Genomic DNA, 13457 nt, shown 5'->3' on the forward strand with positions numbered 1-13457 from the left:
TCCGATGCATTTACAGAAGATAGAAATCATATTATATTTTTTTTTTAATCTGGATTTTAATAGAAAAAAAAAACATTATATTTCAGTATTTTTGAAGTAAAGTAAAATAAATACTGTAATAAGATTTTGTGTAAAAAAAACAAAAAAACACTCAGATGGTAATGACTTTCACAGGAACAAAAATAATAGTCCTTTGTTTTCTTTCAAAAAATAATTCTTAAAAAATGATGGCCTGTTTTTCACAGGTTAGGATTCACTCCTTGTATTTAAGTTAGCGTGAAAGTGATACAAGATTCTCAGGGCAGATGACAGCAAATAAAAACAGACAAATAGGTGAAGCATTGAGATTTCCCTGGTGAGAGTGTGCCATCACTGTAGCAACTTTAATATAGAATTGTTTTCAAGTATGCCAAAAAATTGTGGTGTGGCCTCTCTATCACCGCACACATCACACATATGAGGATTATTTTGAAGGGGAAAAAAACAGCCCTGTCAGGACGTCCTCCACAAAGACTGTCAAAAATGTAAATTAATCTACTTGATGGATTGAGAGCAAAAAAACTAAAATGCATTGAAAATATGAAATACAGTCTGCAAGGCCACAAGGCCAATTCATTTCATCTTCAAAGCCTCTCATGTCCTTGTTTTGTCTCTTTCTCTCAGTTTCATCCTTGTCCTCTCCTGTAGAAACTAACCCCACATGTCATCTTTCCTATTGTCACATCATTGAAGCATGAGGTGGAATGCTTACAAATAAGCATAAAAATCCACCCCATAACTGACTCCAGAGGGTTCGGGCCCGTCCACCACAGAAGCAGCTGAGCAAAACCTTTCAATTGTATAAGAATAGTTTGACTTTCTTTTTATTAACTCAACCTCATGTCACTCCAAACATGTATTACTTTCCTTGTTCTGTGGAACTCACACACACACACACACGCAAACAAAACGCACACAAAAAAATGGGAACTGGGTCTATCAAATGCCAAAAAAATAAATAAATAAATAAATCTCCATAAGAGAATCGCAAAAGTTGTCCAAAAATTTATTTTCTATAGTACAAGAACTGTTCACACAGAATTTAAATTTAAAAACACACAACACTTACACTTTTCAACATATCACCCACATAAAAAAGACACTAGATTGACCATTTCAACACCACACTTGCATTTCGGGAACCTAAATTAACATTTTGAGTGTGAATTAAACACAAATCACTTCTGAAGTTGTGGTTATTGACACCATGGTAACCATAGCAATGTTTTTTGCCATGTCCACTTATTATAAGCAACCCTTATTAAGAGTTGTTGAGCTTGGCTCATTTAAGCAATCCAATTATGGATTTAATAAAGTAGGCAGACAAAGTTTGAGATATGATGTGTATTATTTCCAAGATAAAGTGTTTATTAAGGAACAGTTCATTTTTTTTTAAAAATCTAGCAAGATCTGGCAACACTACTGAGTCAAGACGTGCCTTGTTCCCTGTGAATCCTTGAATTCTAATGACATTACACCAGTATACTTCCTTTGACCCTACTGGGCATCGGTGGCATTTTTACATGACTGCCTCTGTCTCCCCTCCCCTCCACCAAAAAAAGTGCGTCTGACCGGCTGCCTGTCTGTTGGGTGGACGTCTGTTAGGAAGTTAAGCCAATTTCGTCTGAGATTACTGTAACAGAATCACTGTGTAGAGTTCAGCCTTGTCCCAGCACTAGAAGAGGATTATGGGTGATTTCTTTAAATCTATTGGTAAGACGGAAGTCGAGAAGGAGAAAGAGTTCTCAAAACAACCATAAACATAACATATAGGGCCTAGACAAATCTCACAAAACCTCAGATCAAACCATAAAAAAAATAGGCCTATTAAGTTTTTTTTTTTTAATGTAACTTTTTATGACAAACAAGCTTACTTTTTTCCATACGTGTCCAGATACTCTATTTACTCTCATGATTCTTAATAATATTCATTAATGAGATTTTCATTACTCTAAGTATCATTTTTGAACTGTAGTACAGTGAAACATAATTCAATGTTACACCGTAATACAATTATTTTATTTAAAACAGCATAGTTTAAAGGCAGATCAACAAAAATTACCACAATTTAGAGATGTACAAGAAATGTTTAAGTAATGGAAATATGTTTTGCATTACATTAATGAGTAAAAAAAATATATTTTACTTTATTAAAGTGAAATAATGCTGTAGTAAAATAATTATAAATCAGTATGTCAAATATGACAACAGGAATTAAAAACAGTAATAAGAATGAGATTTTTTGCAATAGGGTAATGAATGTATTTATCATAACCATACAATGCAATGAAAAAAAATAAATAAAAAATATTTTAAAATAATATATTGGTCAGATAGTTTTTTTATGTTTTTGAAAGAAGTATCATGCTCACCAAGGTTGCATTTCTTTGGTTTTATATATATATATATATATATATATATATATATATATATTTATATACACACATACATACATATATATATACACATACATATATATATATATATATATATATATATATATATATATATATATATATATATATATATATATATATACACATATATATATATATCTCTTTACAGTCACTTTTGATCAATTTAATGTACCGTCGCTGAATATATATATAATGCTTTAATCAAAAGATATAAATATTTTTGCGAGAGTCTACTGCATCAGTTCTTTCTGAAACTTCATTGTTACATCTTTGGTCAGTAAAAGATCATTAAATAGCTCCATTTACAAGCATTTTCAAACTGTGTCCAAACACATTAGATAACGTGAGAAAATCTGTCCCCAAGCTATAGAATTAGTCAAGCCTCAATTATGAATCATTATCTTTTATCAAACTCTCTTTCTGATTGGTTCAGCAGACTAATGAGGTCATAAGGACAGCCACTAGGTAAATAAATGGAATCAATGATGCAACGTGACCTACAAACGTCTTAGTAAATCTTAAAGAACTAGCAAATCTGTCCCGGTTTCTCCCTCTCACTGTCTTTCTCTCTCTCTCACACACACACACACACACACTCTTCTGACGCGTCCCTGACGACAACAGGTTCACGTGCTTCAGGACGTCAGAGCAGGGCTGTAAAAATGGTGACTTTTTAGTTATTTATAAACTCTGTCTTTTTAAAAAAGAAATTCCGAGTTTTTAAAAAAGACGGCGTGATGGAGAGAAAAAGAGGGGAGATGAGAGACAGTTGGCTGCATAACCATAACCTCATCCATTTCTCTATCTTCCATTTATTATTCATTAGCTTCTCTTTCTACATCGCTCATTCTTCACAGCCAACAAAAAAAATAAAAAATAGGTCAATGTGGGAAGCGCCATTCATTTGGAAACTGAGATTGCCGTTTGGCCATCCGCTTTAGCTTTCTTCAGCATAAAGACAAAACTTTGAAAAAAATAAATAAATAGTAGTAAACAATTTTGCTTGTGCTAATTATTAAATTATTTGATCAAATATTATGGAATTTTGCTTAGAATAAATACAAATTAGAGCAGTGGTCACAATCTAAAAATGCCTTCAGTCTGATTAGAAAGGGTAACGGGAAGCAAGGAAAAAAACAATGCTTAATGCAAATAATGTAACTACTTTGAGGTTCAGCTTCCCTTATTAATAATAACAAACATAACAAAATAGTGAGAAAAGAGTAAGGCCACGTTTTTCAAACATTATAGGTCATCAATTCATTCACTTTTGTGCACTTTCAGACACACTCACAGCTTGCTAATACATATAATAACACGTATCCATTCTCTTTATCACAAACAAACCCTTTAATTATCTTCTCAAACACACATACTCACACACACACACATTTAATCTCATTCCTGATCCTCAAAGAACACCTTGGGCATGGTGTGGCCGACCTTTTGTACTTTCTTCTCTTTGGCATCAGGACCCATGTTGGCTCGGGCCAGACCCAGCCAGTACTTCTCAGTCCGTGTCTGATCATCCGCAAGCGCTTCTCCAGGCTTTACTGGAGGATGGTCTGCATCTGACAGAGAGCTAGACAAAATGTCAACACCTGTCCAGATTACTATTTCTGCTCTCTTTCAAAATCTAAAAACTTTTTGGTTCTCCTAAACAACTTTGTTATCGCCACTTGATGCCCAATGTAAAACCCAGGACCTGTAGTACTGAAATGGAGATACTCTGAACACGAAACGCCCCCGATGTGGATGATGAGGCAACAAAGTCTCTTTGTTTAGCATGCTACCAAACCATGAAGCAGACACAAGCTAACAATCAGTGATGTTATTACAACTGACAAGCGAAACAGGCATCTAACAATAATGAATTTAAGCGAGAAGGATCCTAAAGCAAAACACACAGCTCTGGTTGTCAAAAAGAATCAGTGGATGTTGACCTGGGTCTTGGCAGATAAACCCTTTGTCATCCGCTCATGTCTACTTCATGGACCTGACCCAAATCATGGCCTTGAACATTAAAGGAAAATGTATGTGTCCACCCTCAGGGATGGCTTCGAGTCTCTTAAACAGGCATCATTTTGAACCGTATGAAAGTAAATATTAAACTTACTATCTAAATACTTTTCCCTGTCACAAATGCATCTGAACTGCAAAATTAAATTAAAATAAAAGACCTTCTTCACTCTCCTCTTCAGATTCCCCCTCATCCCCCTTTTGCTTCTTCTTCTTCTGATTCTTCCAGCCACTCCTGCGTCCCTGTAATGAGAATTCAGTGCTCAAGTGTGGTTTTGCCCACATACTTTGACATATTATACATGTTTATACTGAACATTCAAATGTGATGTTATAGTTTAAACAGCAGTCAATGAGCATTTTTATCATTCTCAGAAAAATAAAAGTGTTGATATAAATCTTTCAGCACCTAACAAAAGGAAAGCACTGAAATTCACCAAAGAGCTATTTACAATACAACATACAGATAGAATGAAAGAACAAATGAGAGAACGAACGATAGAACGACAGACAGGACGACAGCGAAACAGACAAACGATGGCTACAACAAATGAAAGACAGTGAAACCAACTGACAGACTGATGATAAATAGATAAATCAATAGAACGAACAATTAATAGAACATATGGCAGACAGACAGACGAATCTTAGATAGATAGACAGTCAGAGAGACAGATAGACAGACAGTCAAATAGTACAATAGGACAATAGATTCATATATATTGAAACAGACGAAAGTACAAGACAGAGAGACAGACAGACAGACAGACAGACAGATAGATAGTATTTTCCTGAATTCTGGGCTGTGTTTCCAAATACTGGGGTCCATTTCCACTAGAACGTCCCACTTGTCCATCTTATGCAGGTCCAGGCTGTAGAGATCGCAGAGTGTGACCTGTCAGTCTCCCACCTCAAACATTCCACCACACAAGTACAACTTGCCATGCTTCACCGTTGCCATGGCGCTGGAGCGAGGACAGGGCTCCACCAAGAGAGCCATCGCAGCCGCCTCCTCCTCCTCCTCACTGTCCTCCTCTGCCTGTGCAGCTGAAATAACCTCCTTGATGGTCATAACTGTTCCATTCTCAGCCACGATCTCTTTAATAATCTCAGTGGGAACTTTTGCCTCCCCTTTCTCCCCTTCAGTTTCATTCGTCTTCTTCTTTTCTGACTTATTGCCCTACCAAGAAAAAGACTATGTATATATGACTGTTTTTTAAGCTTTATTTAGAGGCTTTACTTAAAAAAAAACATAACAGCAAACCTTTAGCTGGACAGGAAAACACCGGTTTTTGTTGAGATCATAAAAGTAAAGGTCATTAAAAAAAGTCTCCTCATCTTCCTCATCACAGACGCCATCGAAGAGCAGCGCCCGGCCCCCAGGGGCCACCGCCAGAGAGAAGCCACACCGAGGAGGGGGCTTGACTCCTGAAGGGGTCACTCGTGTCCACGTCCACTTTTCTAGAGGACAGGAGCGAAAAATTATGAGCAAATCTTTTTTTTCAGACATGGGAAAGAAAGTGGATCCAAACAAAAAAGGGAAATGGAGAGAAAACCAGCCCACATTAAACAAGCGTTGACCGCAGAGGCTCTAATGATGGTACCTTGCTCCTCTTGCCTTCCCTCCTCAGCAGGAACATGTCAGAATGGATGGTTCCTTTATCCACATCTTTCTTTGCTCTCTGGAAAAGAAAGGCAGCCATTACCACCTACGTCTGTTTACACTCGTGGGTTTACTCAAGGACAAGTTTCTGGAAATGACACAATATCTCGCTCTCTGTGTGGAGCAGTTGCAGTTTCCATCAACATGCTCTTGCAAAATGAAGCTAAGTGTAACACAGCTTAACTAATGATGGACATATAAGGCGTGAACAGTTTTAAATCAATTATGCTTTAACCTGAAAGGCTACATGTCAATAGATGGAGGAAGGATGTTCAATATCATCATTTTAAGCCTCTACAATGAACCATCTTCAGTTCAATTGTTGAGATTATGTATTTTGTTACATAAGCATGCAACAAATAGTTATGGCCATACAAATTAAGCTATTGTTAGCTATTCATGCAATCGGACACCAGTAGGATTTATTGGACATAGTACATAGTTTTCAGTGCCATTACGCCAGTCTTCAGTGTCACATGATCCTTCAGAAATCATTCCAATAGGAACGATTTGCTGCTCAAGAAACATTTGCTAATATTATCAATGTTGAAAACATTTGTTCTGCTTAATATTTTTGTGGAAACATTATATTTTTACAAATTATAAGTTTTTTTATACTTTTGTTTTCTTTGATGAAAGGAATTCTTTGATGAAAATACAAAGTTAAAAAGAACAGCATTCATTTGAAATAGTCTAATTTCTTTAAAAAGTTTAAAATCTAAAAATCTAACATACGCAAAAAAAAAGTATTCAATATAAAATTTAATAGAATATATATATATATATATATAATATAATATATATATATATATATATATATATATATATATATATATATATATATATTTATTTTTTAAATCACATTAATTCATTCATAAATCACATTGCACCAATTGCAATGTACATCAATAAAAATCAGAGTAATCACCAAAACACATACAGTTTTGGAGTATCCACCGTAGATGATGACGCCGTTGCCATCGAGAGTGGGGAACGGGGACAGGGGCCAGTTCCTGTGGGCTGGAGACGGCTCCATGTGAACGTGTCCAGGTTAAAAGCGTGAATATCATTATAAAATATATAATCCCTGTAAAGCAGAGAACATATGCGTCACAAAAGCAAAATATTTTAATAGCATAATGTTTTAAATACGTTATGATGTTAATAACGTGTGTGTTTGTGTGTGTGTATATATATATATATATAAATTTACATTACAATATTCAATATTCATCACAAAATTCAAATTAACATTTTATTTAAAAAATGAAAAATAATAAAAAAAAACAGGAATAATTTACAGGATTCCAAAAATCATCTGTACACATTGTCTGGAACTTTGAGAGGCAAAGATCTCATTAATTTCCCCCTCATCATTTTCCTTATGAAACTGATTTTATTACTAGACAAGTTGAAGTTGGGGAGCCTTGCAACTGCCTGTACCTGGTGCTCTCATGGAAACCCTCAAACACAAGCAGCTGTCGTTTGCTCAGGACCATGCGATGTCCACTCCTGCCAGACGGAGCACCAGGAGCTCTGAGAGGACAAAGAGGACGTATTTCAACATGTCAATCCTGTTAGTTTAGACTTCTATAACCTCTAGTCACAGTATGATGACAAAACACAGGACATGGGTCTTAACGTCCCTGCTAAGCTTCCATAAGGACCAAATACAATTAGACTTCCGTTTCTTAAAGAATTCAGTCTCACTGAATGGCTTGTGTACTTTTATTTTATTTATTTTAGTCTCATTTAGGTACTGTTATAATAAATGAATATTTTGAATTAGTTTTCATTTTTGAACTTTGTTTATTTTTAGTAATTTTTTTTTTTGTAATATTTGTGTGTGTGTGTGTGTGTGTGTGTATACAGTATATAGCAGTGGTCGACAACAGGCGGCCCGCGGGCCAAGACTGGCCCGCCAGCAATAATATCTGGCCCGCGCCCACAGCCAGATTATTTTGATAGCAGCTGGTTCTGAAATAGATCTGTCATGACAGCAACAGTTACTCACAATCAGATTATGTGAGTGAAGCAGAGTGTGAGTGGAGCAATATGATTTTGACTGGAGAGAGGAGTGGATTTTCACTCGCTCCAAGAGCGCTCCACCACCGCTCCATCACGACTACAATTCATGCCAACAGCCTGTAATATAACTGCATATTTAGCAAGAATTCACATGTTAAACATATTTAGCTAGCTTGATAGAGAGGGATCACTCAAATCCGAAAGAATGTGAAGATTATAATGACGGCAATGGACATGAACGGTTATAGTTCTCAAGGAATTTGTTTGTTCATTCTAGATACTGAATATTTTCAGCTGAAATCATGATTTAAACAAGTACTACAAGACTTATTCACACACAATTGCTCTCTCAATAAAGCATTCAAATGAATGTCATCTTACAGTGCTACTTAATCTGTATCCGATTTTGAATGAGCAGAAATCTGTAAGAAATGCATCGATCCACAGGTAAAATAACTGACGAAAACTTAGTTATTTTCATCAAAAAAACTAAATTTGCACCACAAAAAGCAGCAATTATACTTTTTAATACTGACAACCATGTTATTATTTAATAGTCATGTGGTAGGAAAAAACATTATTGTTCCAATAAGTCACATTGAAACTCTCCTGTTATTTTATTTTTAAATAAACGTTATGAACAGAACTGTGATATTTCCAACATACTGAAATACTTTAGCCACAGAGCAATGTTTCTGTGAGGAGTGGAGCGGGAAATAGTGAACCTAGAGCAGAGTGATTATTAAATGCTTAGAGCGCAGAGGGGAAATCATTGCCGCTCCACTCTGCTCACATACTCTGCCGGACACCACCACACAAATGTGGCTTTTTGTTAATGACTTTCATCCTACATGTTTTAACACAGAGTAACAGCTCACTACCAGTTACAAAAGACTATGTAACAGTCTGTCACAGGCAATTCTAGTGGGATTTTTAAATTAAATTATCCTTTGACTATTTTCTGGCCTGCCATCTAGTGGCGAATTTTTTTTTTGGCCCGATGTCAAACTTACTTAACGACCCCTGGTATATAGTATATACAGTTGTGGTCAAAATTGTACACACATTTGCAGTATCTGCAAAATATTAATTATTTTACCAAAATAATATAAATCATACAAACTGCATGTTATTTTCTATTTAGTACTGACCTGAACAAGATATTTCATGTAAAATATACATTAAATATAGTCCGCAAGAGAAAATAATAATTAAATAACTCATACGCAACTATTACAAAAGGTTCAAATAATTAGTGATGCTCCAGAAGGAAAAACAATGTGTGTGTGCTTGTGTGTGTATCAGTTTAAATTATTTTTGTATATTATTATGGTTTTAGTTAACTATGGTCTTTTTCAGGAAATAGGATATCAGCAATTTTCAAAAACTCACTTGATTTCTGTATTTAAAAAAATTTCTGAAAACAGAATATTATTAAGTGGATGACACTTGATTTTTCCTTTGTTTTTTAAAAAAATTGTATTGGCTATAACTACAGGTTAATTTTATGCTATTATGCATTATGATATAATGTGGTGTTACAATAACAAACACTTGTTCTTTAGAATAACATGCATGGTATGCATATCCATGGTATTCTGATATATATATTATCGCATCTTTGAAACTATAGTAGATAAATATGGTAATCATTCAAAGAATAATTTTTTTATACTATTTTGATGATATTTTGTCTATTTTGCTGTCATGTCTTCAAGTACATTTTAAATGCTTTTGGTTTAACATATATATATATATATATATATATATATATATATATATATATATATATATGCCATCTAGTATATAAACAGTACTCACTTGATTTGCTCCCATGTGCGTGTCGCCAGGTGAAGCACCAACAGATCTTTATAGTGATAGAAATGCTCACCATCAGGGGATGCAAATTCCCCCCCAAATATCCATATCTGCCCTCCACCCTGGGAAACTACCACTGCCTGCAGGGAGGTGGAGGGAGAGCAACAGAAATATGCTTAAGGTAATTGACTTACATGCTAGGACAGTATGTCCCCTGGTGGTGAAGTCTGAAATAAACTGTCCAGCATTCCCCACATACAAAATCCATCACATCTTGTTTTTTGTTGTTGTTGTTGTTGTTGTTGTTGTTTTTGTTTTTCATGTATTCTATCAAAAAAAATAAAAAAAATAAAAAAATACTATTTCAAATATTAAGCTTAACTTACATTTTAGATAAGTTAAAGGAGCACCTGTTGAGCACAGCGTCTTGGAGGAGGGTTTGGGATCTCCACCTTCACCCAGGTGTTCTTCTTAATGTTGTAGAAGAATAATTCATTGTACAGAAAGGTCTGAAAGAAAGGAAACATTTAACTCACTTAAAGCTTTTTGGAAAGGGACTCCCTACCTAAAATGTCCCATTAAAAAAAATTATATTATGTATAAAATATTTATTTAGAAAATATTTTTATTATGGGTACCTACTTTCTTCCCATTGAAAAATTCCCCTCCGAAAAAAATCAGCTCGTCTTTTTCAGGAAGCGTAAAACACAGAGGCGTTCAACCTGCAGAGAGAACGAGCTGTCAATCAAATGTCGCAGTAACAGACACGTGATTCGCACCTGTACACGTGAACGCGCGCCTGGGGGACGGGGAGGGACACGACGTCTCCACCACCTGAGTCTTTTTCGCGTCCAGGGACTGAAATTCTGCAATTAAAGCCACTAAATCCTCCTAATTTAATACAATTCAGAATAATACTATGATATCTGGTTTGGTTTGCTGTTTAGAGTGCTTATAGTGGCATCTTAAGCAATACATTTACACACCTCCTCTACACACCACACCTCTTCTCTACAACTTTCTCTTCCAATTTCCCCGGCCATTTCACCCTATCCTCTATTCACTTTATTTTCTATTTTGCCCTTTTTACCCATTTTGATAGTTTTAAAAGACACAGATTGACTTAAGCGGGACAATTACATGCACATGGAAGTTTAAATGAATTACAAGACCGACGTATCAAGTACTTCCGCCAAAAGCACGCTTCTCGGTGGTTCGTTTTTAACACCTTCTGCGCTACAGCGCCACTTGCTGGTCTGGGACAGCTGCTGTAAACTTGTTTGCGCTGATAGAACAAATATGTATAAATAAGACATGTTTAAATTCCTTTATTCATAAATTCCTTAATATGTTTTTTTTTTCCTAAAGATGGAAATGGTATAAATTAATAAATATTAATTAATTAATTAATTAATTAAAAAAAATAATAATAAAAACAATTCACATCATCAAACAGCAGGGGGCCTACTAGGTTAATAGGTCATATTTCTCTTGAATATACGAAAACATAACAACTTGTATTATTATATATTATTACATAAATTATTATTGAAAGTGACGAAGAAAGTGACATAAGGTGTAGATGTCATGTCATATTTGTGCTCTGCATATATATATAATATATATATATATATATATATATATATATATATATATATATATATATATATATATATATATATATATGTATTGCTATAACCCAACTGCTTTTTAAATTTGTGTGTGTGGTTGTACACTCTAAAAAATTGGGTAAATTAACCTTTGGTAACCCAAATTAATTTTTAACCCAAGAGTTGGGTTAGTCCATATTTGACCCATTTGACCCAATTTTGGGTCAAATATGGACTAACCCAACTGTTGGGTTAAAAAGTGAACAAGCAATGTAAACAAATGAAAAGCAATGTAAATGTAAAAAAGTGAACAAGCAATGTAAATAGCAATACATAAATACATACATACATATATGTATGTAGGTATGCATGTATGTATGTATTGCTATTTACATTTCTAACCCAGAAAAGGTTGTAGAAATGTCAAATCGTGTATGAATTGAAGCCTCTACATTCCCCTGAACAATGTGGAATGTGTTAACAGAGTATATTCGTTTGCCATATGATCACCCCCACAGGCCCTGACCTACATGAAGCTCGGACACACATCCTCCTCAGAGTCAGGAGTACAGAACTGACATTCTTTAACATGCATGTCTCATACAACTCACGCAAAAGCCCATGGTTTGCATACATTTTCCCGTTATGGCACACTTATGATACTAATAATATGTGGTATATGAACAAATATTTTATTTAAAGTCATATGCACTGTAATGTACTGACCCAACAAAACAACACAACGACATAAGTACACACGTTCCGATGTTACATGGCGGCCCAGGAGACCAGAGGAAATGAAAGTGATCTGAATCACTGAGAAATATCTTCTTGCACTGTCAACACCGCAGGGACGGAGGCAATATCCTTATCAGACGGGGATTTTTCTTATTACTAGCCAGTATTATGTGTGTGAGAGAGAAACTGTGTTGTCATGCAATATTTCTTTACATAAAAAGTGTAAAAAGTAGGCCTTTCAAAGTAAAGTCCAGGTGAAAATGAGATCACGGAAACAGCCTTTCAAAATGTTTTTTAAAAAGAGCTCATACAATATTTTAGTATGTATAAAGATATCTGTGTGTTTTGATTTTAAAAAGTCCCTACCGATGTTAAAGCACACACACACACACACATGCCCTTGGTTGGCAGATATGCCATATTGCCCCTTTCAACTGTTTCTAACATAATGGACAAATAAAAGTCTGTTGCCAAGCACATGACCACCCGAATCTTGCTACCAGCAACCAGACATCCATCTAATTCTGTGTGGTGTTTCAGAATTGTCTAACTGTGTGTGTGAGAGATTGTGTCTGTGTGTGTGTCTGTGTGTGTGTGTGTGTGTGTGTGTGTACGCACACATGAGTGTGTCAGCCTCACTGCCTCCAGACTTCCAGTCATACGTCTCACTCTGACACTTTTGACCTCTCCCTCTCTGCCCCTTCCAATCCCAGCGTCCTGTTGTTTTCAATTCAACTTGTGTGCTTTCCAAAAAAACAAGTGGTGTAGAAAGGCACGAGGCCTGCCAGGAGTGAATTCTCTGGTTCATTTGTTGCATTTGAGTGCACAACAAGCAGTATCACCGATAAAAGACATTTCCAGATTTAAGAGACATGCTGTACCTTTTGGTATAGTTTTACTTTTGAACCTTTTTATTTACCTGTTATATCAGTCACAGTTTTTCAACCTTTAAATCTACCTGTACTGTTAGTCATAGTGTTTGCTATGTAGCTTAGAAACATGCTAATGTGAAACGGTTTTGGAAGCAATTTGTTTTTGCTTTTCTGCAATAAGATTTCATTTCAAAAAGACATTAATAGTTTTACTTTTAAATGGCTTCCATGCAAAAACAACCATTTAATATTG

At 35.2% G+C, this 13457-nt stretch overlaps 1 pseudogene; it reads right to left on the minus strand.

Annotated features, from left to right (window-relative positions):
• Window positions 1–2609: 2609 nt before the first annotated feature.
• LOC109075300 lies at window positions 2610–11027 on the minus strand (annotated as a pseudogene).
• Between the last annotated feature and the right edge of the window lie 2430 nt (window positions 11028–13457).

This window comes from Cyprinus carpio, chromosome A25 (assembly GCF_018340385.1).
Source record: "Cyprinus carpio isolate SPL01 chromosome A25, ASM1834038v1, whole genome shotgun sequence".
In the NCBI taxonomy this organism is placed as follows: domain Eukaryota; kingdom Metazoa; phylum Chordata; class Actinopteri; order Cypriniformes; family Cyprinidae; genus Cyprinus; species Cyprinus carpio.